Source organism: Geotrypetes seraphini, chromosome 4, assembly GCF_902459505.1.
Source record: "Geotrypetes seraphini chromosome 4, aGeoSer1.1, whole genome shotgun sequence".
In the NCBI taxonomy this organism is placed as follows: Eukaryota; Metazoa; Chordata; class Amphibia; order Gymnophiona; family Dermophiidae; genus Geotrypetes; species Geotrypetes seraphini.
The window spans coordinates 171,414,170-171,435,105 of NC_047087.1; the positions used below are offsets into that span (position 1 = coordinate 171,414,170).

Here is a 20,936-nt window from a genome sequence, read left to right on the forward strand (position 1 = left end):
TATGATGCCTCCAAAAACTTCTGACTCAGGCCCCTGCCCTCTGGCCCTTCCGCCCAAGCAGCTGAGCTGTATGCCCTCACTTCTGCCCTGCAATATTCTGCCTCTTTAGTCTTGACACATCTACACTGACTCCAAATATGCTTTCTTTACCTTGCATTCCCTTAGGGCCATCTGGAAACATTGAGGTTTCGTTACAGCCTCTGGCCGCCTGATCCATCATGCTCCCTTCATAGGTCAGAACACAACGGTGTGCCGGTCCATCAGCCAGAATAAGGCGGCGTTCCTCTAGAAATCTTCTAATAGCGAGAGAAGAAAAGTCTTACCTGATTAGTCCTGCGGACTAGACATTAAGGAAGTCAGAACATTTGGGTCCTCTTCCAGGAAGCTTTGGGAATGAAAGAAAGAAACACCAACTGCTGTTTTCTGAAATAACGTTTCCTGAAGTCATGAAAACTACATACATAAGAAAGAAAGAACCTTACTTGAACAGCACAGACTAGATTAAAAGGCAGATAGGGATCTCTCAGAGAGGCAAAACAACACACTCAGTCTCCATGCAAGAGCGGCAAAGTATTCCAGAGAGAGTAGAAGACAGATAAGAAAGGACAAATACAGCTGCATTGGCCAGGAATCGAACCCAGGTCTCCCGCATGGCGAGTGAGAATTCTACCACTGAACCACCAATGCTCAGCTGTTAAGAAGTCAGCCACAGTGTCACCTAGCAATGAGGGCCACTGCATCTGAACAGAACGATTTGCGACTCCAGTAGCCAGGATAATGTGACGCGGCTACTGAAAATCATATACTATACAAAACGCCGCCTTCGACCTTCAGGAATTGGCTGTGAATTAAATACGGACCACCTGCGTGGCTGGGAATCGCAGGACCATTGGTCAGAACACAACGGTGGGCCTGTCCAGCAGCTAGGATAAGGCGGCGTTCCTCTAGAAATCTTCTCATAGAGAGAGAATGAGAGGCTTACCTGATTAGGCCTGCAGACTAGACATTAAAGAAGTCAGAACCTTTGGGATCTCTACCAAGAAGCTTTGGGAATGAAAGAAAAAAACACCAACTGCTGTTTTCTGAAATAACGTTTCCTAAAATCATGAAAACTACATACATAAGAAAGAAACAACCTTTCTTGAACAGCACAGACTAGATAGAAAGCTAGATAGGGATCTCTCAGAGAGGCAAAACAACCTGTTCTGTCTCCATGCAAGAGCTGCAAAGCATTCCAGAGTGAGTAGAAGACAGATAAGAAAGGACAAATAGAGATGCATTGGCTGCGAATCAAACCCAGGCCTCCTGCATGGCAAGCAAGAATTCTACCACTGAACCACCAATGCTCAGCTGGTAAGAAATCAGCCACAGTGTCACCTAGCAATGAGGGCCACTGCATCTGAACAGAAAGATTTGCGACTTCCATAGCCAGGATAATGTGGCTACTTGAAATCATGTAGTATACAAAACGCCGCCTTCGACCTTCAGGCATTGGCTGTGAATTAAACACAGACAACCTGCGTGGCTGGGAATCCGAGGACCATAGGTCAGAACACAACGGTGGGCCTGTCCAGCAGCTAGGATAAGGCGGCGTTCCTCTAGAAATCTTCTCATAGCGAGAGAAGAGGCTTACCTGACTAGCCCTGCAGACTAGACATTAAAAAAGTCAGAACATTTGGGTCCTCTTCCAGGAAGCTTTGGGAATGAAAGAAAGAAACACCGACTGCTGCTTTCTGAAATAACGTTTCCTGAAGTCATGAAAACTACATACATAAGAAAGAAAGAACCTTACTTGAACAGCAAAGACTAGATTAAAAGGCAGATAGGGATCTCTCAGAGAGGCAAAACACCAAACTCAATCTCCATGCAAGAGCTGCAAAGCATTCCAGAGAGAGTAGAAGACAGATAAGAAAGGACAAATACAGCTGCATTGGCCAGGAATCTAACCCAGGTCTCCCGCATGGCAAGCGAGAATTCTACCACTGAACCACCAATGCTCAGCTAGGAAGAAATCAGCCACAGTGTCACCTAGCAATGAGGGCCACTGCATCTGAACAGAACGATTTGCGACTCCAGTAGCCAGGATAATGTGGCGCGGCTACTGAAAATCATGTACTATACAAAACGCCGCCTTCGACCTTCAGGTATTGGCTGTGAATTAAACACAGACAACCTGCGTGGCTGGGAATCCGAGGACCATAGTTCAGAACACAACGGTGGGCCTGTCCAGCAGCTAGGATAAGGCGGCGTTCCTCTAGAAATCTTCTCATAGCGAGAGAAGGAGAGGCTTACCTGATTAGGCCTGCAGACTAGACATTAAGGAAGTCAGAACATTTGGGTCCTTTTCCAAGAAACTTTGGGAATGAAAGAAAAAAACACCAACTGCTGTTTTCTAAAATAACGTTTCCTAAAATCATGAAAACTGCATACATAAGAAAGAAACAACCTTTCTTGAATAGCACAGACCAGATAGAAAGCTAGATAGGGATCTCTCAGAGAGACAAAACAACCAGCTCTATCTCCATGTTAGAGCTGCAAAGCATTCCAGAGAGAGTAGAAGATAAATAGTAAAGGACAAATACAGCTGCATTGGCTGGGAATCGAGCCCAGCTTCCTCATTGCAGGCGAGAATTCTACCACTGAACCACCAATGCTCAGCTGGTCAAAAGTTAGCCATAGCCTCACTTAGCAATGAGGGCCACTGCGTCTGAACAGAACTATTTGCGACTCCAGTAGCCAGGATAAGGTGGCGCGCCTACTCGAAATCATGTAGTATACAAGACGCTGATTTTGTCCTTCTGGCATTGGCTGTGAATTAAACCACGGACAACCTGCGTGGCAGGGAATCCCAGGACTATTGGTCAGAACACTACGGTGGGCCGGTCCAGCAGCCAGGATAAGGCGGCGTTCCTCTAGAAATTTTCTAATAGCGAGAGAAGAAGAGGCTTACCTGACTAGGCCTGCAGACTAGACATTAAGGAAGTCAGAACATTTGGGTCCTCTTCCAGGAAGCTTTGGGAATGAAAGAAAGAAACACCGACTGCTGCTTTCTGAAATAACGTTTCCTCAAGTCATGAAAACTACATACATAAGAAAGAAACAACCTTACTTGAACAGCATAGACTAGATTGAAAGGCAGATAGGGATCTCTCAGAGAGGCAAAATACCCCACTCAGTCTCAATGCAAGAGCTGCAAAGCAGTCCAGAGAGAGTAGAAGACAGATAAGTAAGGACAAATACAGCTGCATTGGCCGGGAATCGAACCCAGGTCTCCCGCATGGCAAGCGAGAATTCTACCACTGAACCACCAATGCTCAGCTGTTAAGAAATCAGCCACAATGTCACCTAGCAATGAGGGCCACTGCATCTGAACAGAACGATTTGCGACTCCAGTAGCCAGGATAATGTGGCGCGGCTACTGAAAATCATGTACTATACAAAACGCCGCCTTCGACCTTCAGGCATTGGCTGTGAATTAAACACAGACAACCTGCGTGGCTGGGAATCCGAGGACCATAGGTCAGAACACAACGGTGGGCCTGTCCAGCAGCTAGGATAAGGCGGCGTTCCTCTAGAAATCTTCTCATAGCGAGAGAAGGAGAGGCTTACCTGATTAGGCCTGCAGACTAGACATTAAGGAAGTCAGAACATTTGGGTCCTCTTCCAGGAAACTTTGGGAATGAAAGAAAAAAACACCAACTGCTGTTTTCTGAAATAACGTTTCCTAAAATCATGAAAACTGCATACATAAGAAAGAAACAACCTTTCTTGAATAGCACAGACTAGATAGAAAGCTAGATAGGGATCTCTCAGAGAGGCAAAACACCAAACTCAATCTCCATGCAAGAGCTGCAAAGCATTCCAGAGAGAGTAGAAGACAGATAAGAAAGGACAAATACAGCTGCATTGGCCAGGAATCAAACCCAGGTCTCCCACATGGCAAGCGAGAAATCTACCACTGAACCACCAATGCTCAGCTGTTAAGAAATCAGCCACAGTGTCACCTAGCAATGAGGGCCACTGCATCTGAACAGAAAGATTTGCGACTCCAGTAGCCAGGATAATGTGGCGCGGCTACTGAAAATCATGTACTATACAAAACGCCGCCTTCGACCTTCAGGCATTGGCTGTGAATTAAACACAGACAACCTGCGTGGCTGGGAATCCGAGGACCATAGGTCAGAACACAACGGTGGGCCTGTCCAGCAGCTAGGATAAGGCGGCGTTCCTCTAGAAATCTTCTCATAGAGAGAGAATGAGAGGCTTACCTGATTAGGCCTGCAGACTAGACATTAAAGAAGTCAGAACCTTTGGGTCCTCTTCCAAGAAGCTTCGGGAATGAAAGAAAAAAACACCAACTGCTGTTTTCTGAAATAACGTTTCCTAAAATCATGAAAACTACATACATAAGAAAGAAACAACCTTTCTTGAACAGCACAGACTAGATAGAAAGCTAGATAGGGATCTCTCAGAGAGGCAAAACAACCTGTTCTGTCTCCATGCAAGAGCTGCAAAGCATTCCAGAGTGAGTAGAAGACAGATAAGAAAGGACAAATAGAGATGCATTGGCTGCGAATCAAACCCATGCCTCCTGCATGGCAAGCAAGAATTCTACCACTGAACCACCAATGCTCAGCTGTTAAGAAATCAGCCACAGTGTCACCTAGCAATGAGGGCCACTGCATCTGAACAGAAAGATTTGCGACTCCAGTAGCCAGGATAATGTGGCGCGGCTACTGAAAATCATGTACTATACAAAACGTCGCCTTCGACCTTCAGGAATTGGCTGTGAATTAAATACGGACAACCTGCGTGGCTGGGAATCCCAGGACCATAGGTCAGAACACAACGGTGGGCCTGTCCAGCAGCTAGGATAAGGCGGCGTTCCTCTAGAAATCTTCTCATAGCGAGAGAAGGAGAGCCTTACCTGATTAGGCCTGCAGACTAGACATTAAGGAAGTCAGAACATTTGGGTCCTCTTCCAGGAAACTTTGGGAATGAAAGAAAGAAACACCGACTGCTGCTTTCTGAAATAACGTTTCCTAAAATCATGAAAACTACATACATAAGAAAGAAACAACCTTTCTTGAATAGCACAGACTAGATAGAAAGCTAGATAGGGATCTCTCAGAGAGACAAAACAACCAGCTCTATCTCCATGTTAGAGCTGCAAAGCATTCCAGAGAGAGTAGAAGATAAATAGTAAAGGACAAATACAGCTGCATTGGCTGGGAATCGAGCCCAGCTTCCTCATTGCAGGGGAGAATTCTACCACTGAACCACCAATGCTCAGCTGGTCAAAAGTTAGCCATAGCCTCACTTAGCAATGAGGGCCACTGAGTCTGAACAGAACTATTTGCGACTCCAGTAGCCAGGATAAGGTGGTGCGCCTACTAGAAATCATGTAGTATACAAAACGCTGATTTTGACCTTCTGGCATTGGCTGTGAATTAAACACGGACAACCTGCGTGGCAGGGAATCCCTGGACTATTGGTCAGAACACAACGGTAGGCCGGTCCAGCAGCCAGGATAAGGCAGCGTTCCTCTAGAAATTTTCTAACAGCGAGAGAAGATGAGGCTTACCTGACTAGGCCTGCAGACTAGACATTAAGGAAGTCAGAACATTTGGGTCCTCTTCCAGGAAGCTTTGGGAATGAAAGAAAGAAACACCGACTGCTGCTTTCTGAAATAACGTTTCCTGAAGTCATGAAAACTACATACATAAGAAAGAAACAACCTTACTTGAACAGCATAGACTAGATTGAAAGGCAGATAGGGATCTCTCAGAGAGGCAAAATACCACACTCAGTCTCAATGCAAGAGCTGCAAAGCATTCCAGAGAGAGTAGAAGACAGATAATAAAGGACAAATACAGCTGCATTGGCCAGGAATCAAACCCAGGTCTCCCACATAGGAAGCAAGAATTCTACCACTAAACCACCAATGCTCAGTTGTTAAGAAGTAAGCCACAGTGTCACCTAGCAATGAGGGCCACTGCTGCTGAACAGAACGATTTGCGACTCCAGTAGCCAGGATAATGTGGCGCGGCTACTGAAAATCATGTACTATACAAAACGCCGCCTTTGACCTTCAGGCATTGGCTGTGAATTAAACACAGACAACCTGCGTGGCTGGGAATCCGAGGACCATAGGTCAGAACACAACGGTGGGCCTGTCCAGCAGCTAGGATAAGGCGGCGTTCCTCTAGAAATCTTCTCATAGCGAGAGAAGGAGAGGCTTACCTGATTAGGCCTGCAGACTAGACATTAAAGAAGTCAGAACCTTTGGGTCCTCTTCCAAGAAGCTTCGGGAATGAAAGAAAAAAACACCAACTGCTGTTTTCTGAAATAACGTTTCCTAAAATCATAAAAACTACATACATAAGAAAGAAACAACCTTTCTTGAACAGCACAGACTAGATAGAAAGCTAGATAGGGATCTCTCAGAGAGGCAAAACAACCTGTTCTGTCTCCATGCAAGAGCTGCAAAGCATTCCAGAGTGAGTAGAAGACAGATAAGAAAGGACAAATAGAGATGCATTGGCTGCGAATCAAACCCATGCCTCCTGCATGGCAAGCAAGAATTCTACCACTGAACCACCAATGCTCAGCTGTTAAGAAATCAGCCACAGTGTCACCTAGCAATGAGGGCCACTGCATCTGAACAGAAAGATTTGCGACTCCAGTAGCCAGGATAATGTGGCGCGGCTTCTGAAAATCATGTACTATACAAAACGTCGCCTTCGACCTTCAGGAATTGGCTGTGAATTAAATACGGACAACCTGCGTGGCTGGGAATCCCAGGACCATAGGTCAGAACACAACGGTGGGCCTGTCCAGCAGCTAGGATAAGGCGGCGTTCCTCTAGAAATCTTCTCATAGCGAGAGAAGGAGAGCCTTACCTGATTAGGCCTGCAGACTAGACATTAAGGAAGTCAGAACATTTGGGTCCTCTTCCAGGAAACTTTGGGAATGAAAGAAAGAAACACCGACTGCTGCTTTCTGAAATAACGTTTCCTAAAATCATGAAAACTACATACATAAGAAAGAAACAACCTTTCTTGAATAGCACAGACTAGATAGAAAGCTAGATAGGGATCTCTCAGAGAGACAAAACAACCAGCTCTATCTCCATGTTAGAGCTGCAAAGCATTCCAGAGAGAGTAGAAGATAAATAGTAAAGGACAAATACAGCTGCATTGGCTGGGAATCGAGCCCAGCTTCCTCATTGCAGGGGAGAATTCTACCACTGAACCACCAATGCTCAGCTGGTCAAAAGTTAGCCATAGCCTCACTTAGCAATGAGGGCCACTGCGTCTGAACAGAACTATTTGCGATTCCAGTAGCCAGGATAAGGTGGTGCGCCTACTAGAAATCATGTAGTATACAAAACGCTGATTTTGACCTTCTGGCATTGGCTGTGAATTAAACACGGACAACCTGCGTGGCAGGGAATCCCTGGACTATTGGTCAGAACACAACGGTGGGCCGGTCCAGCAGCCAGGATAAGGCAGCGTTCCTCTAGAAATTTTCTAACAGCGAGAGAAGATGAGGCTTACCTGACTAGGCCTGCAGACTAGACATTAAGGAAGTCAGAACATTTGGGTTCTCTTCCAGGAAGCTTTGGGAATGAAAGAAAGAAACACCGACTGCTGCTTTCTGAAATAACGTTTCCTGAAGTCATGAAAACTACATACATAAGAAAGAAACAACCTTACTTGAACAGCATAGACTAGATTGAAAGGCAGATAGGGATCTCTCAGAGAGGCAAAATACCACACTCAGTCTCAATGCAAGAGCTGCAAAGCATTCCAGAGAGAGTAGAAGACAGATAATAAAGGACAAATACAGCTGCATTGGCCGGGAATCAAACCCGGGTCTCCCACATAGGAAGCAAGAATTCTACCACTGAACCACCAATGCTCAGTTGTTAAGAAGTAAGCCACAGTGTCACCTAGCAATGAGGGCCACTGCTGCTGAACAGAACGATTTGCGACTCCAGTAGCCAGGATAATGTGGCACGGCTACTGAAAATCATGTAGTATACAAAATGCCGCCTTCGACCTTCAGGCATTGGTTGTGAATTAAACACAGACAACCTGCGTGGCTGGGAATCCGAGGACCATAGGTCAGAACACAACGGTGGGCCTGTTCAGCAGCTAGGATAAGGCGGCGTTCCACTAGAAATCTTCTCATAGCGAGAGAAGAGGCTTACCTGACTAGGCCTGCAGACTAGACATTAAAAAAGTCAGAACATTTGGGTCCTCTTCCAGGAAGCTTTGGGAATGAAAGAAAGAAACACCGACTGCTGCTTTCTGAAATAACGTTTCCTGAAGTCATGAAAACTACATACATAAGAAAGAAAGAACCTTACTTGAACAGCACAGACTAGATTAAAAGGCAGATAGGGATTAGAGAATGACACGGGGAAAAAATCTGTCCCCGTCACCGCCCCACCATCCTCTGCACCGCCCCGTCACCACCGTTCCCTTCACCGCCCCGTCACCGTCACCGCCATCCCTTTCACCGCCCCGTCACCGCCACTGCCATCCCATTCACCGCCCCGTCACCGTCCCCGCTGCATCCATATAAGCCTTAGTACTATTACTTAGTACTTAGTAATATTTAGCTTATTCCTTTCTTATAAATCAAAGCTCCTGCTGCTGAACTAGAGAAAGAGATGTTCAGCTGGCAGAGCTTTGTTTATAAATTTTTATCAACACAACTAATATACTATTTTATCCTAAAGCAAAAAATAAATAAATAAATATAATTTTTTTTCTACCTTTGTTGTCTGGTTACTGCTTTCCACATCTTCTCATTGAATTCCTTCCATCCACTGTGTGTCTTCTCTCTGCGTCTTCCATTTGCTGTTACTGTGCCTCTCCATTAACCCCCCCCCCCAATTGGTCTAGCACCCATCTTCTTCCCTCCGCTCCCGCATAGTCTGGCATCTGTCTTCTTCCCACTCTGTCTTCCACATTTCCCTTGGGGGTCTGTTCCTTTCCACCCTCCTTCAATGTCTTTTCTATTCCTTTCCACCACCACCCTTCCCTCCCTCCTTTACCATCTGTTCCTTTCTACTACCCTTCAGCTCCTCTCGCGTGGCCTATCTACCTTCCTTCCTCTTATTTTCATGGCACGTTACAATGTAATTTGTGCAAGCCACTGGAGCCTGCAAGCTCGGTCCCTGTCCCATCCCCACAAATCATCTCGCTTCTGTGCTCCTATTTTCTCCATTTCTAATATCTCCCCTATGTATCTGTCATTGCCCCCCCTGTGTCCATATACCATCCCCATGGCATGTCCCCTTTATGTCTCTGTCCCTATGCCCCATGCACATAATTTCCCCTCTTTCTGTTACCTTCCTGTGTCCAGATTTCCCCTATCTTCCTCTTCCATACCAGTGTGTCTCTTCTTTTCAACCCCATCTAGCTTTTTTCCTTCTTTCTTTCCCCCCCCCCTGCTTCTAGCATCTGGCTCACCTGCCAGTCCTTCCCTTTCTTTCCTGCTGTGGGTTTTTCTTTCCGACTTCATCCCCTTGGCCCAGAATCCTTTCACTCCCTCCTTTCAATTTGAGCCGGGAACTCTAGCGATCGCACGATACCCGCAGCCACTACCTGCCTGCCCAATCGATCCTAGTGTTTAGCCAGCTCTCTCCCTTCTCCTCACCTTAGTTTATAGGTTTTCTTTTTCGGCGACCTGCACGCTTTCCCAAAGAACCGCGCACGCGCGGCTGCTCAGTGTTCAATCTTCTGCTCTGCTGCAACTTCCTGTTTCCGGTTGCGTCAGAGCAGAAGATGAAACTGAGCAGCAGCGGGTGCGCGGCTCTCTGATAGCGTGTGGGTCGCCGAAAAAGAAAATCTACAAACTAAGGTGAGGAGAAGGGAGAGAGCTGGCTAAACACTAGAATCGATTGGGCAGGCGGGTGTGAGCTGCGGGGACCGCGCGATCCTTCATGCCTCACTGCGAGGAACAAGACCATTCACCGCCCCACGGGCGGTGAATGGCCTTGTCCCCGTCGCCGCAGCGACTGCTAGTTTTCTTCCCCGTTTTCGGCGGGTGACCCGCGGCTAAAATGCGGTGGCCGCGGGTAAACCGCCTCCGTGTCATTCTCTAATAGGGATCTCTCAGAGAGGTAAAACACCAAACTCAATCTCCATGCAAGAGGTGCAAAGTATTCCAGAAAGAGTAGAAGACAGATAAGAAAGGACAAATACAGCTGCATTGGCCAGGAATCAAACCCAGGTCTCCCACATAGCAAGCGAGAATTCTACCACTGAACCACCAATGCTCAGCTGTTAAAAAGTTAGCCACAGTGTCACCTAGCAATGAGGGACACTGCATCTGAACAGAACGTTTTGCGACTCCAGTAGCCAGTATAATGTGGCGCGGCTACTGGAAATCATGTAGTATACAAAACGCCGCTTTCGACTTTCAGGCATTGGCTGTGAATTAAACACGGACAACCTGCGTGGCTGGGAATCCCAGGACCATTGGTCAGAACACTACGGTGTGCCGGTCCAGCAGCCAGGATAAGGCGGCGTTCCTCTAGAAATCTTCTCATAGCGAGAGAAGAAGAGGCTTACCTGATTAGGCCTGCAGACTAGACATTAAAGAAGTCAGAACCTTTGGGTCCTCTACCAAGAAGCTTTGGGAATGAAAGAAAAAAACACCAACTGCTGTTTTCTGAAATAACGTTTCCTAAAATCATGAAAACTACATACATAAGAAAGAAACAACCTTTCTTGAATAGCACAGACTAGATAGAAAGCTAGATAGGGATCTCTCAGAGAGACAAAACAACCAGCTCTATCTCCATGCTAGAGCTGCAAAGCATTCCAGAGAGAGTAGAAGATAGATAGTAAAGGACAAATTCAGCAGCATTGGCTGGGAATCGAGCCCAGCTTCCTCATTGCAGGCGAGAATTCTACCACTGAACCACCAATGCTCAGCTGGTCAAAAGTTAGCCATAGCCTCACTTAGCAATGAGGGCCACTGCGTCTGAACAGAACTATTTGTGACTCCAGTAGCCAGGATAAGGTGGCGCGCCTACTAGAAATCATGTAGTATACAAAACGCTGATTTTGACCTTCTGGCATTGGCTGTGAATTAAACACGGACAACCTGCGTGGCAGGGAATCCCAGGACTATTGGTCAGAACACTACGGTGGGCCGGTCCAGCAGCCAGGATAAGGCGGCGTTCCTCTAGAAATTTTCTAATAGCGAGAGAAGAAGAGGCTTACCTGACTAGGCCTGCAGACTAGAAATTAAGGAAGTCAGAACATTTGGGTCCTCTTCCAGGAAGCTTTGGGAATGAAAGAAAGAAACACCGACTGCTGCTTTCTGAAATAACGTTTCCTGAAGTCATGAAAACTACATACATAAGAAAGAAACAACCTTACTTGAACAGCACAGACTAGATTAAAAGGCAGATAGGGATCTCTCAGAGAGGCAAAACACCAAACTCAATCTCCATGCAAGAGCTGCAAAGCATTCCAGAGAGAGTAGAAGACAGATAAGAAAGGACAAATACAGCTGCATTGGCCGGGAATTGAACCCAGGTCTCCCGCATGGCAAGCGAGAATTCTACCACTGAACCACCAATGCTCAGATGCTAAGAAGTTAGCTACAGTGTCACCTAGCAATGAGGGCCACTGCATCTGAACAGAACGATTTGCGACTCCAGTAGCCAGGATAATGTGGTGCGGCTACTGAAAATCATGTACTATACAAAACGTCGCCTTCGACCTTCAGGAATTGGCTGTGAATTAAATACGGACAACCTGCGTGGCTGGGAATCCCAGGACCATAGGTCAGAACACAACTGGTGGGCCTGTCCAGCAGCTAGGATAAGGCGGCGTTCCTCTAGAAATCTTCTCATAGCGAGAGAAGGAGAGCCTTACCTGATTAGGACTGCAGACTAGACATTAAGGAAGTCAGAACATTTGGGTCCTCTTCCAGGAAACTTTGGGAATGAAAGAAAGAAACACCGACTGCTGCTTTCTGAAATAACGTTTCCTGAAGTCATGAAAACTACGTACATAAGAAAGAAAGAACCTTACTTGAACAGCACAGACTAGATTAAAAGGCAGATAGGGATCTCTCAGAGAGGCAAAACACCAAACTCAATCTCCATGCAAGAGCTGCAAAGCATTCCAGAGAGAGTAGAAGACAGATAAGTAAGGACAAATACAGCTGCATTGGCCGGGAATCAAACCCAGGTCTCCCGCATGGCAAGCGAGAATTCTACCACTGAACCACCAATGCTCAGCTGTTAAGAAATCAGCCACAGTGTCACCTAGCAATGAGGGCCACTGCATCTGAACAGAACGATTTGCGACTCCAGTAGCCAGGATAAGGTGGCGCGCCTACTAGAAATCATGTAGTATACAAAACGCTGATTTTGACCTTCTGGCATTGGCTGTGAATTAAACACGGACAACCTGCGTGGCAGGGAATCCCAGGACTATTGGTCAGAACACTACGGTGGGCCGGTCCAGCAGCCAGGATAAGGCGGCGTTCCTCTAGAAATTTTCTAATAGCGAGAGAAGAAGAGGCTTACCTGACTAGGCCTGCAGACTAGACATTAAGGAAGTCAGACCATTTGGGTCCTCTTCCAGGAAGCTTTGGGAATGAAAGAAAGAAACACCGACTGCTGCTTTCTGAAATAACGTTTCCTGAAGTCATGAAAACTACATACATAAGAAAGAAACAACCTTACTTGAACAGCACAGACTAGATTAAAAGGCAGATAGGGATCTCTCAGAGAGGCAAAACACCAAACTCAATCTCCATGCAAGAGCTGCAAAGCATTCCAGAGAGAGTAGAAGACAGATAAGTAAGGACAAATACAGCTGCATTGGCCGGGAATCGAACCCAGGTCTCCCGCATGGCAAGCGAGAATTCTACCACTGAACCACCAATGCTCAGCTGTTAAGAAATCAGCCACAGTGTCACCTAGCAATGAGGGCCACTGCATCTGAACAGAACGATTTGCGACTCCAGTAGCCAGGATAAGGTGGCGCGCCTACTAGAAATCATGTAGTATACAAAACGCTGATTTTGACCTTCTGGCATTGGCTGTGAATTAAACACGGACAACCTGCGTGGCAGGGAATCCCAGGACTATTGATCAGAACACTACGGTGGGCCGGTCCAGCAGCCAGGATAAGGCGGCGTTCCTCTAGAAATTTTCTAATAGCGAGAGAAGAAGAGGCTTACCTGACTAGGCCTGCAGACTAGACATTAAGGAAGTCAGAACATTTGGGTCCTCTTCCAGGAAGCTTTGGGAATGAAAGAAAGAAACACCGACTGCTGCTTTCTGAAATAACGTTTCCTCAAGTCAGGAAAACTACATACATAAGAAAGAAACAACCTTACTTGAACAGCATAGACTAGATTGAAAGGCAGATAGGGATCTCTCAGAGAGGCAAAATACCCCACTCAGTCTCAATGCAAGAGCTGCAAAGCATTCCAGAGAGAGTAGAAGACAGATAAGAAAGGACAAATACAGCTGCATTGGCCGGGAATCAAACCCGGGTCTCCCACATGGCAAGCGAGAATTCTACCACTGAAACACCAATGCTCAGTTGTTAAGAATTAAGCCACAGTGTCACCTAGCAATGAGGGCCACTGCTGCTGAACAGAACGATTTGCGACTCCAGTAGCCAGGATAATGTGGCACGGCTACTGAAAATCATGTAGTATACAAAACGCCGCCTTCGACCTTCAGGCATTGGCTGTGAATTAAACACAGACAACCTGCGTGGCTGGGAATCCGAGGACCATAGGTCAGAACACAATGGTGGGCCTGTCCAGCAGCTAGGATAAGGCGACGTTCCTCTAGAAATCTTCTCATAGCGAGAGAAGAGGCTTATCTGACTAGGCCTGCAGACTAGACATTAAAAAAGTCAGAACATTTGGGTCCTCTTCCAGGAAGCTTTGGGAATGAAAGAAAGAAACACCGACTGCTGCTTTCTGAAATAACGTTTCCTGAAGTCATGAAAACTACATACATAAGAAAGAAAGAACCTTACTTGAACAGCACAGACTAGATTAAAAGGCAGATAGGGATCTCTCAGAGAGGCAAAACACCAAACTCAATCTCCATGCAAGAGCTGCAAAGCATTCCAGAGAGAGTAGAAGACAGATAAGAAAGGACAAATACAGCTGCATTGGCAGGGAATTGAACCCAGGTCTCCCACGGCAAGCGAGAATTCTACCACTGAACTACCAATGCTCAGCTGGTCAAAAGTTAGCTATAGCCTCACTTAGCAATGAGGGCCACTGCGTCTGAACAGAACTATTTGCGACTCCAGTAGCCAGGATAAGGTGGCGCGCCTACTAGAAATCATGTAGTATACAAAACGCTGATTTTGACCTTCTGGCATTGGCTGTGAATTAAACACGGACAACTTGCGTGGCAGGGAATCCCAGGACTATTGGTCAGAACACTACGGTGGGCCGATCCAGCAGCCAGGATAAGGCGGCGTTCCTCTAGAAATTTTCTAATAGCGAGAGAAGAAGAGGCTTACCTGACTAGGCCTGCAGACTAGACATTAAGGAAGTCAGAACATTTGGGTCCTCTTCCAGGAAGCTTTGGGAATGAAAGAAAGAAACACCGACTGCTGCTTTCTGAAATAACGTTTCCTGAAGTCATGAAAACTACATACATTAGAAAGAAACAACCTTACTTGAACAGCATAGACTAGATTGAAAGGCAGATAGGGATCTCTCAGAGAGGCAAAATACCACACTCAGTCTAAATGCAAGAGCTGCAAAGCATTCCAGAGAGAGTAGAAGACAGATATGAAAGGACAAATACAGCTGCATTGGCCAGGAATCGAACCCAGGTCTCCCACATGGCAAGCGAGAATTCTACCACTGAACCATCAATGCTCAGTTGTTAAGAAGTAAGCCACAGTGTCACCTAGCAATGAGGGCCACTGCATCTGAACAGAAAGATTTGCGACTCCAGTAGCCAGGATAATGTGGCGCGGCTACTGAAAATCATGTACTATACAAAACGTCGCCTTCGACCTTCAGGAATTGGCTGTGAATTAAATACGGACAACCTGCGTGGCTGGGAATCCCAGGACCATAGGTCAGAACACAACGGTGGGCCTGTCCAGCAGCTAGGATAAGGCGGCGTTCCTCTAGAAATCTTCTCATAGCGAGAGAAGGAGAGCCTTACCTGATTAGGCCTGCAGACTAGACATTAAGGAAGTCAGAACATTTGGGTCCTCTTCCAGGAAACTTTGAGAATGAAAGAAAGAAACACCGACTGCTGCTTTCTGAAATAACGTTTCCTAAAATCATGAAAACTACATACATAAGAAAGAAACAACCTTTCTTGAATAGCACAGACTAGATAGAAAGCTAGATAGGGATCTCTCAGAGAGACAAAACAACCAGCTCTATCTCCATGTTAGAGCTGCAAAGCATTCCAGAGAGAGTAGAAGATAAATAGTAAAGGACAAATACAGCTGCATTGGCTGGGAATCAAGCCCAGCTTCCTCATTGCAGGGGAGAATTCTACCACTGAACCACCAATGCTCAGCTGGTCAAAAGTTAGCCATAGCCTCACTTAGCAATGAGGGCCACTGCGTCTGAACAGAACTATTTGCGACTCCAGTAGCCAGGATAAGGTGGCACACCTACTAGAAATCATGTAGTATACAAAACGCTGATTTTGACCTTCTGGCATTGGCTGTGAATTAAACACGGACAACCTGCGTGGCTGGGAATCCCAGGACCATAGGTCAGAACACAACGGTGGGCCTGTCCAGCAGCTAGGATAAGGCGGCGTTCCTCTAGAAATCTTCTCATAGCGAGAGAAGGAGAGCCTTACCTGATTAGGCCTGCAGACTAGACATTAAGGAAGTCAGAACATTTGGGTCCTCTTCCAGGAAACTTTGGGAATGAAAGAAAGAAACACCGACTGCTGCTTTCTGAAATAACGTTTCCTGAAGTCATGAAAACTACGTACATAAGAAAGAAAGAACCTTACTTGAACAGCACAGACTAGATTAAAAGGCAGATAGGGATCTCTCAGAGAGGCAAAACACCAAACTCAATCTCCATGCAAGAGCTGCAAAGCATTCCAGAGAGAGTAGAAGACAGATAAGTAAGGACAAATACAGCTGCATTGGCCGGGAATCGAACCCAGGTCTCCCGCATGGCAAGCGAGAATTCTACCACTGAACCACCAATGCTCAGCTGTTAAGTAATCAGCCACAGTGTCACCTAGCAATGAGGGCCACTGCATCTGAACAGAACGATTTGCGACTCCAGTAGCCAGGATAAGGTGGCGCGCCTACTAGAAATCATGTAGTATACAAAACGCTGATTTTGACCTTCTGGCATTGGCTGTGAATTAAACACGGACAACTTGCGTGGCAGGGAATCCCAGGACTATTGGTCAGAACACTACGGTGGGCCGATCCAGCAGCCAGGATAAGGCGGCGTTCCTCTAGAAATTTTCTAATAGCGAGAGACGAAGAGGCTTACCTGACTAGGCCTGCAGACTAGACATTAAGGAAGTCAGAACATTTGGGTCCTCTTCCAGGAAGCTTTGGGAATGAAAGAAAGAAACACCGACTGCTGCTTTCTGAAATAACGTTTCCTGAAGTCATGAAAACTACATACATTAGAAAGAAACAACCTTACTTGAACAGCATAGACTAGATTGAAAGGCAGATAGGGATCTCTCAGAGAAGCAAAATACCCCACTCAGTCTCAATGCAAGAGCTGCAAAGCATTCCAGAGAGAGTAGAAGACAGATAAGAAAGGACAAATACAGCTGCATTGGCCGGGAATCAAACCCAGGTCTCCCACATGGCAAGCGAGAATTCTACCACTGAAACACCAATGCTCAGTTGTTAAGAATAAAGCCACAGTGTCACCTAGCAATGAGGGCCACTGCTGCTGAACAGAATGATTTGCGACTCCAGTAGCCAGGATAATGTGGCACGGCTACTGAAAATCATGTAGTATACAAAACGCCGCCTTCGACCTTCAGGCATTGGCTGTGAATTAAACACAGACAACCTGCGTGGCTGGGAATCCGAGGACCATAGGTCAGAACACAATGGTGGGCCTGTCCAGCAGCTAGGATAAGGCGACGTTCCTCTATAAATCTTCTCATAGCGAGAGAAGAGGCTTATCTGACTAGGCCTGCAGACTAGACATTAAAAAAGTCAGAACATTTGGGTCCTCTTCCAGGAAGCTTTGGGAATGAAAGAAAGAAACACCGACTGCTGCTTTCTGAAATAACGTTTCCTGAAGTCATGAAAACTACATACATAAGAAAGAAAGAACCTTACTTGAACAGCACAGACTAGATTAAAAGGCAGATAGGGATCTCTCAGAGAGGCAAAACACCAAACTCAATCTCCAAGCAAGAGCTGCAAAGCATTCCAGAGAGAGTAGAAGACAGATATGAAAGGACAAATACAGCTGCATTGGCCAGGAATCGAACCCAGGTCTCCCACATGGCAAGCAAGAATTCTACCACTGAACCACCAATGCTCAGTTGTTAAGAAGTAAGCCACAGTGTCACCTAGCAATGAGGGCCACTGCATCTGAACAGAAAGATTTGCGACTCCAGTAGCCAGGATAATGTGGCGCGGCTACTGAAAATCATGTACTATACAAAACGTCGCCTTCGACCTTCAGGAATTGGCTGTGAATTAAATACGGACAACCTGCGTGGCTGGGAATCCCAGGACCATAGGTCAGAACACAACGGTGGGCCTGTCCAGCAGCTAGGATAAGGCGGCGTTCCTCTAGAAATCTTCTCATAGCGAGAGAAGGAGAGCCTTACCTGATTAGGCCTGCAGACTAGACATTAAGGAAGTCAGAACATTTGGGTCCTCTTCCAGGAAACTTTGGGAATGAAAGAAAGAAACACCGACTGCTGCTTTCTGAAATAACGTTTCCTAAAATCATGAAAACTACATACATAAGAAAGAAACAACCTTTCTTGAATAGCACAGACTAGATAGAAAGCTAGATAGGGATCTCTCAGAGAGACAAAACAACCAGCTCTATCTCCATGTTAGAGCTGCAAAGCATTCCAGAGAGAGTAGAAGATAAATAGTAAAGGACAAATACAGCTGCATTGGCTGGGAATCGAGCCCAGCTTCCTCATTGCAGGGGAGAATTCTACCACTGAACCACCAATGCTCAGCTGGTCAAAAGTTAGCCATAGCCTCACTTAGCAATGAGGGCCACTGCGTCTGAACAGAACTATTTGCGACTCCAGTAGCCAGGATAAGGTGGCGCGCCTACTAGAAATCATGTAGTATACAAAACGCTGATTTTGACCTTCTGGCATTGGCTGTGAATTAAACACGGACAACCTGCGTGGCAGGGAATCCCCTGGACTATTGGTCAGAACACAACGGTGGGCCGGTCCAGCAGCCAGGATAAGGCGGCGTTCCTCTAGAAATTTTCTAATAGCGAGAGAAGATGAGGCTTACCTGACTAGGCCTGCAGACTAGACATTAAGGAAGTCAGAACATTTGGGTCCTCTTCCAGGAAGCTTTGGGAATGAAAGAAAGAAACACCGACTGCTGCTTTCTGAAATAACGTTTCCTGAAGTCATGAAAACTACATACATAAGAAAGAAACAACCTTACTTGAACAGCATAGACTAGATTGAAAGGCAGATAGGGATCTCTCAGAGAGGCAAAATACCACACTCAGTCTCAATGCAAGAGCTGCAAAGCATTCCAGAGAGAGTAGAAGACAGATAATAAAGGACAAATACAGCTGCATTGGCCGGGAATCAAACCCGGGTCTCCCACATAGGAAGCAAGAATTCTACCACTGAACCACCAATGCTCAGTTGTTAAGAAGTAAGCCACAGTGTCACCTAGCAATGAGGGCCACTGCTGCTGAACAGAACGATTTGCGACTCCAGTAGCCAGGATAATGTGGCACGGCTACTGAAAATCATGTAGTATACAAAATGCCGCCTTCGACCTTCAGGCATTGGTTGTGAATTAAACACAGACAACCTGCGTGGCTGGGAATCCGAGGACCATAGGTCAGAACACAACGGTGGGCCTGTTCAGCAGCTAGGATAAGGCGGCGTTCCACTAGAAATCTTCTCATAGCGAGAGAAGAGGCTTACCTGACTAGGCCTGCAGACTAGACATTAAAAAAGTCAGAACATTTGGGTCCTCTTCCAGGAAGCTTTGGGAATGAAAGAAAGAAACACCGACTGCTGCTTTCTGAAATAACGTTTCCTGAAGTCATGAAAACTACATACATAAGAAAGAAAGAACCTTACTTGAACAGCACAGACTAGATTAAAAGGCAGATAGGGATCTCTCAGAGAGGCAAAACACCAAACTCAATCTCCATGCAAGAGCTGCAAAGCATTCCAGAGAGAGTAGAAGACAGATAAGTAAGGACAAATACAGCTGCATTGGCCAGGAATCGAACCCAGGTCTCCCGCATGGCAAGCGAGAATTCTACCACTGAACCACCAATGCTCAGCTGTTAAGAAATCAGCCACAGTGTCACCTAGCAATGAGGGCCACTGCATCTGAACAGAACGATTTGCGACTCCAGTAGCCAGGATAATGTGGCGCGGCTACTGAAAATCATGTACTATACAAAACGCCGCCTTTGACCTTCAGGCATTGGCTGTGAATTAAACACAGACAACCTGCGTGGCTGGGAATCCGAGGACCATAGGTCAGAACACAACGGTGGGCCTGTCCAGCAGCTAGGATAAGGCGGCGTTCCTCTAGAAATCTTCTCATAGAGAGAGAAGGAGAGGCTTACCTGATTAGGCCTGCAGACTAGACATTAAGGAAGTCAGAACATTTGGGTCCTCTTCCAGGAAACTTTGGGAATGAAAGAAAAAAACACCAACTGCTGTTTTCTGAAATAACGTTTCCTAAAATCATGAAAACTGCATACATAAGAAAGAAACAACCTTTCTTGAATAGCACAGACTAGATAGAAAGCTAGATAGGGATCTCTCAGAGAGACAAAACAACCAGCTCTATCTCCATGTTAGAGCTGCAAAGCATTCCAGAGAGAGTAGAAGATAAATAGTAAAGGACAAATACAGCTGCATTGGCTGGGAATCGAGCCCAGCTTCCTCATTGCAGGGGAGAATTCTACCACTGAACCACCAATGCTCAGCTGGTCAAAAGTTAGCCATAGCCTCACTTAGCAATGAGGGCCACTGCGTCTGAACAGAACTATTTGCGACTCCAGTAGCCAGGATAAGGTGGCACACCTACTAGAAATCATGTAGTATACAAAACGCTGATTTTGACCTTCTGGCATTGGCTGTGAATTAAACACGGACAACCTGCGTGGCAGGGAATCCCAGGACTATTGGTCAGAACACTACGGTGGGCCGGTCCAGCAGCCAGGATAAGGCGGCGTTCCTCTAGAAATTTTCTAATAGCGAGAGAAGAAGAGGCTTACCTGACTAGGCCTGCAGACTAGACATTAAGGAAGTCAGAACATTTGGATCCTCTTCCAGGAAGCTTTGGGAATGAAAGAAAGAAACACCGACTGCTGCTTTCTGAAATAACGTTTCCTGAAGTCATGAAAACTACATACATAAGAAAGAAACAACCTTACTTGAACAGCATAGACTAGATTGAAAGGCAGATAGGGATCTCTCAGAGAGGCAAAATACCACACTCAGTCTCAATGCAAGAGCTGCAAAGCATTCCAGAGAGAGAAGAAGACAGATATGAAAGAACAAATACAGCTGCATTGGCCAGGAATCAAACCCAGGTCTCCCACATGGCAAGCGAGAATTCTACCACTGAACCACCAATGCTCAGTTGTTAAGAAGTAAGCCACAGTGTCACCTAGCAATGAGGGCCACTGCTGCTGAACAGAACAATTTGCGACTCCAGTAGCCAGGATAATGTGGCACGGCTACTGAAAATCAT

General features: G+C 46.2%; 17 non-coding genes across 17 annotated transcripts; all 17 read right to left on the minus strand.

Moving 5' to 3' along the window:
• Window positions 1–616: 616 nt before the first annotated feature.
• On the minus strand, window positions 617–687 carry TRNAG-GCC. Its single transcript has one exon. It is a non-coding gene; the product is annotated as a tRNA-Gly (tRNA).
• Window positions 688–1,275: 588 nt separating this feature from the next.
• TRNAG-GCC lies at window positions 1,276–1,346 on the minus strand. Its single transcript has one exon. It is a non-coding gene; the product is annotated as a tRNA-Gly (tRNA).
• Window positions 1,347–1,926: 580 nt separating this feature from the next.
• TRNAG-GCC lies at window positions 1,927–1,997 on the minus strand. Its single transcript has one exon. It is a non-coding gene; the product is annotated as a tRNA-Gly (tRNA).
• A 1,246-nt stretch (window positions 1,998–3,243) lies between these two features.
• Window positions 3,244–3,314, minus strand: TRNAG-GCC. Its single transcript has one exon. It is a non-coding gene; the product is annotated as a tRNA-Gly (tRNA).
• A 1,247-nt stretch (window positions 3,315–4,561) lies between these two features.
• TRNAG-GCC lies at window positions 4,562–4,632 on the minus strand. The gene has a single exon. It is a non-coding gene; the product is annotated as a tRNA-Gly (tRNA).
• Window positions 4,633–6,536: 1,904 nt separating this feature from the next.
• Window positions 6,537–6,607, minus strand: TRNAG-GCC. Its single transcript has one exon. It is a non-coding gene; the product is annotated as a tRNA-Gly (tRNA).
• A 1,245-nt stretch (window positions 6,608–7,852) lies between these two features.
• TRNAR-CCU lies at window positions 7,853–7,923 on the minus strand. The gene has a single exon. It is a non-coding gene; the product is annotated as a tRNA-Arg (tRNA).
• Window positions 7,924–11,539: 3,616 nt separating this feature from the next.
• TRNAG-GCC lies at window positions 11,540–11,610 on the minus strand. The gene has a single exon. It is a non-coding gene; the product is annotated as a tRNA-Gly (tRNA).
• Window positions 11,611–12,199: 589 nt separating this feature from the next.
• TRNAG-GCC lies at window positions 12,200–12,270 on the minus strand. Its single transcript has one exon. It is a non-coding gene; the product is annotated as a tRNA-Gly (tRNA).
• Window positions 12,271–12,858: 588 nt separating this feature from the next.
• TRNAG-GCC lies at window positions 12,859–12,929 on the minus strand. Its single transcript has one exon. It is a non-coding gene; the product is annotated as a tRNA-Gly (tRNA).
• Window positions 12,930–13,517: 588 nt separating this feature from the next.
• TRNAG-GCC lies at window positions 13,518–13,588 on the minus strand. Its single transcript has one exon. It is a non-coding gene; the product is annotated as a tRNA-Gly (tRNA).
• Window positions 13,589–14,830: 1,242 nt separating this feature from the next.
• Window positions 14,831–14,901, minus strand: TRNAG-GCC. Its single transcript has one exon. It is a non-coding gene; the product is annotated as a tRNA-Gly (tRNA).
• A 1,245-nt stretch (window positions 14,902–16,146) lies between these two features.
• Window positions 16,147–16,217, minus strand: TRNAG-GCC. The gene has a single exon. It is a non-coding gene; the product is annotated as a tRNA-Gly (tRNA).
• Window positions 16,218–16,805: 588 nt separating this feature from the next.
• Window positions 16,806–16,876, minus strand: TRNAG-GCC. Its single transcript has one exon. It is a non-coding gene; the product is annotated as a tRNA-Gly (tRNA).
• Window positions 16,877–17,461: 585 nt separating this feature from the next.
• Window positions 17,462–17,532, minus strand: TRNAG-GCC. The gene has a single exon. It is a non-coding gene; the product is annotated as a tRNA-Gly (tRNA).
• Window positions 17,533–18,778: 1,246 nt separating this feature from the next.
• Window positions 18,779–18,849, minus strand: TRNAR-CCU. Its single transcript has one exon. It is a non-coding gene; the product is annotated as a tRNA-Arg (tRNA).
• A 585-nt stretch (window positions 18,850–19,434) lies between these two features.
• Window positions 19,435–19,505, minus strand: TRNAG-GCC. The gene has a single exon. It is a non-coding gene; the product is annotated as a tRNA-Gly (tRNA).
• Window positions 19,506–20,936: the final 1,431 nt, after the last annotated feature.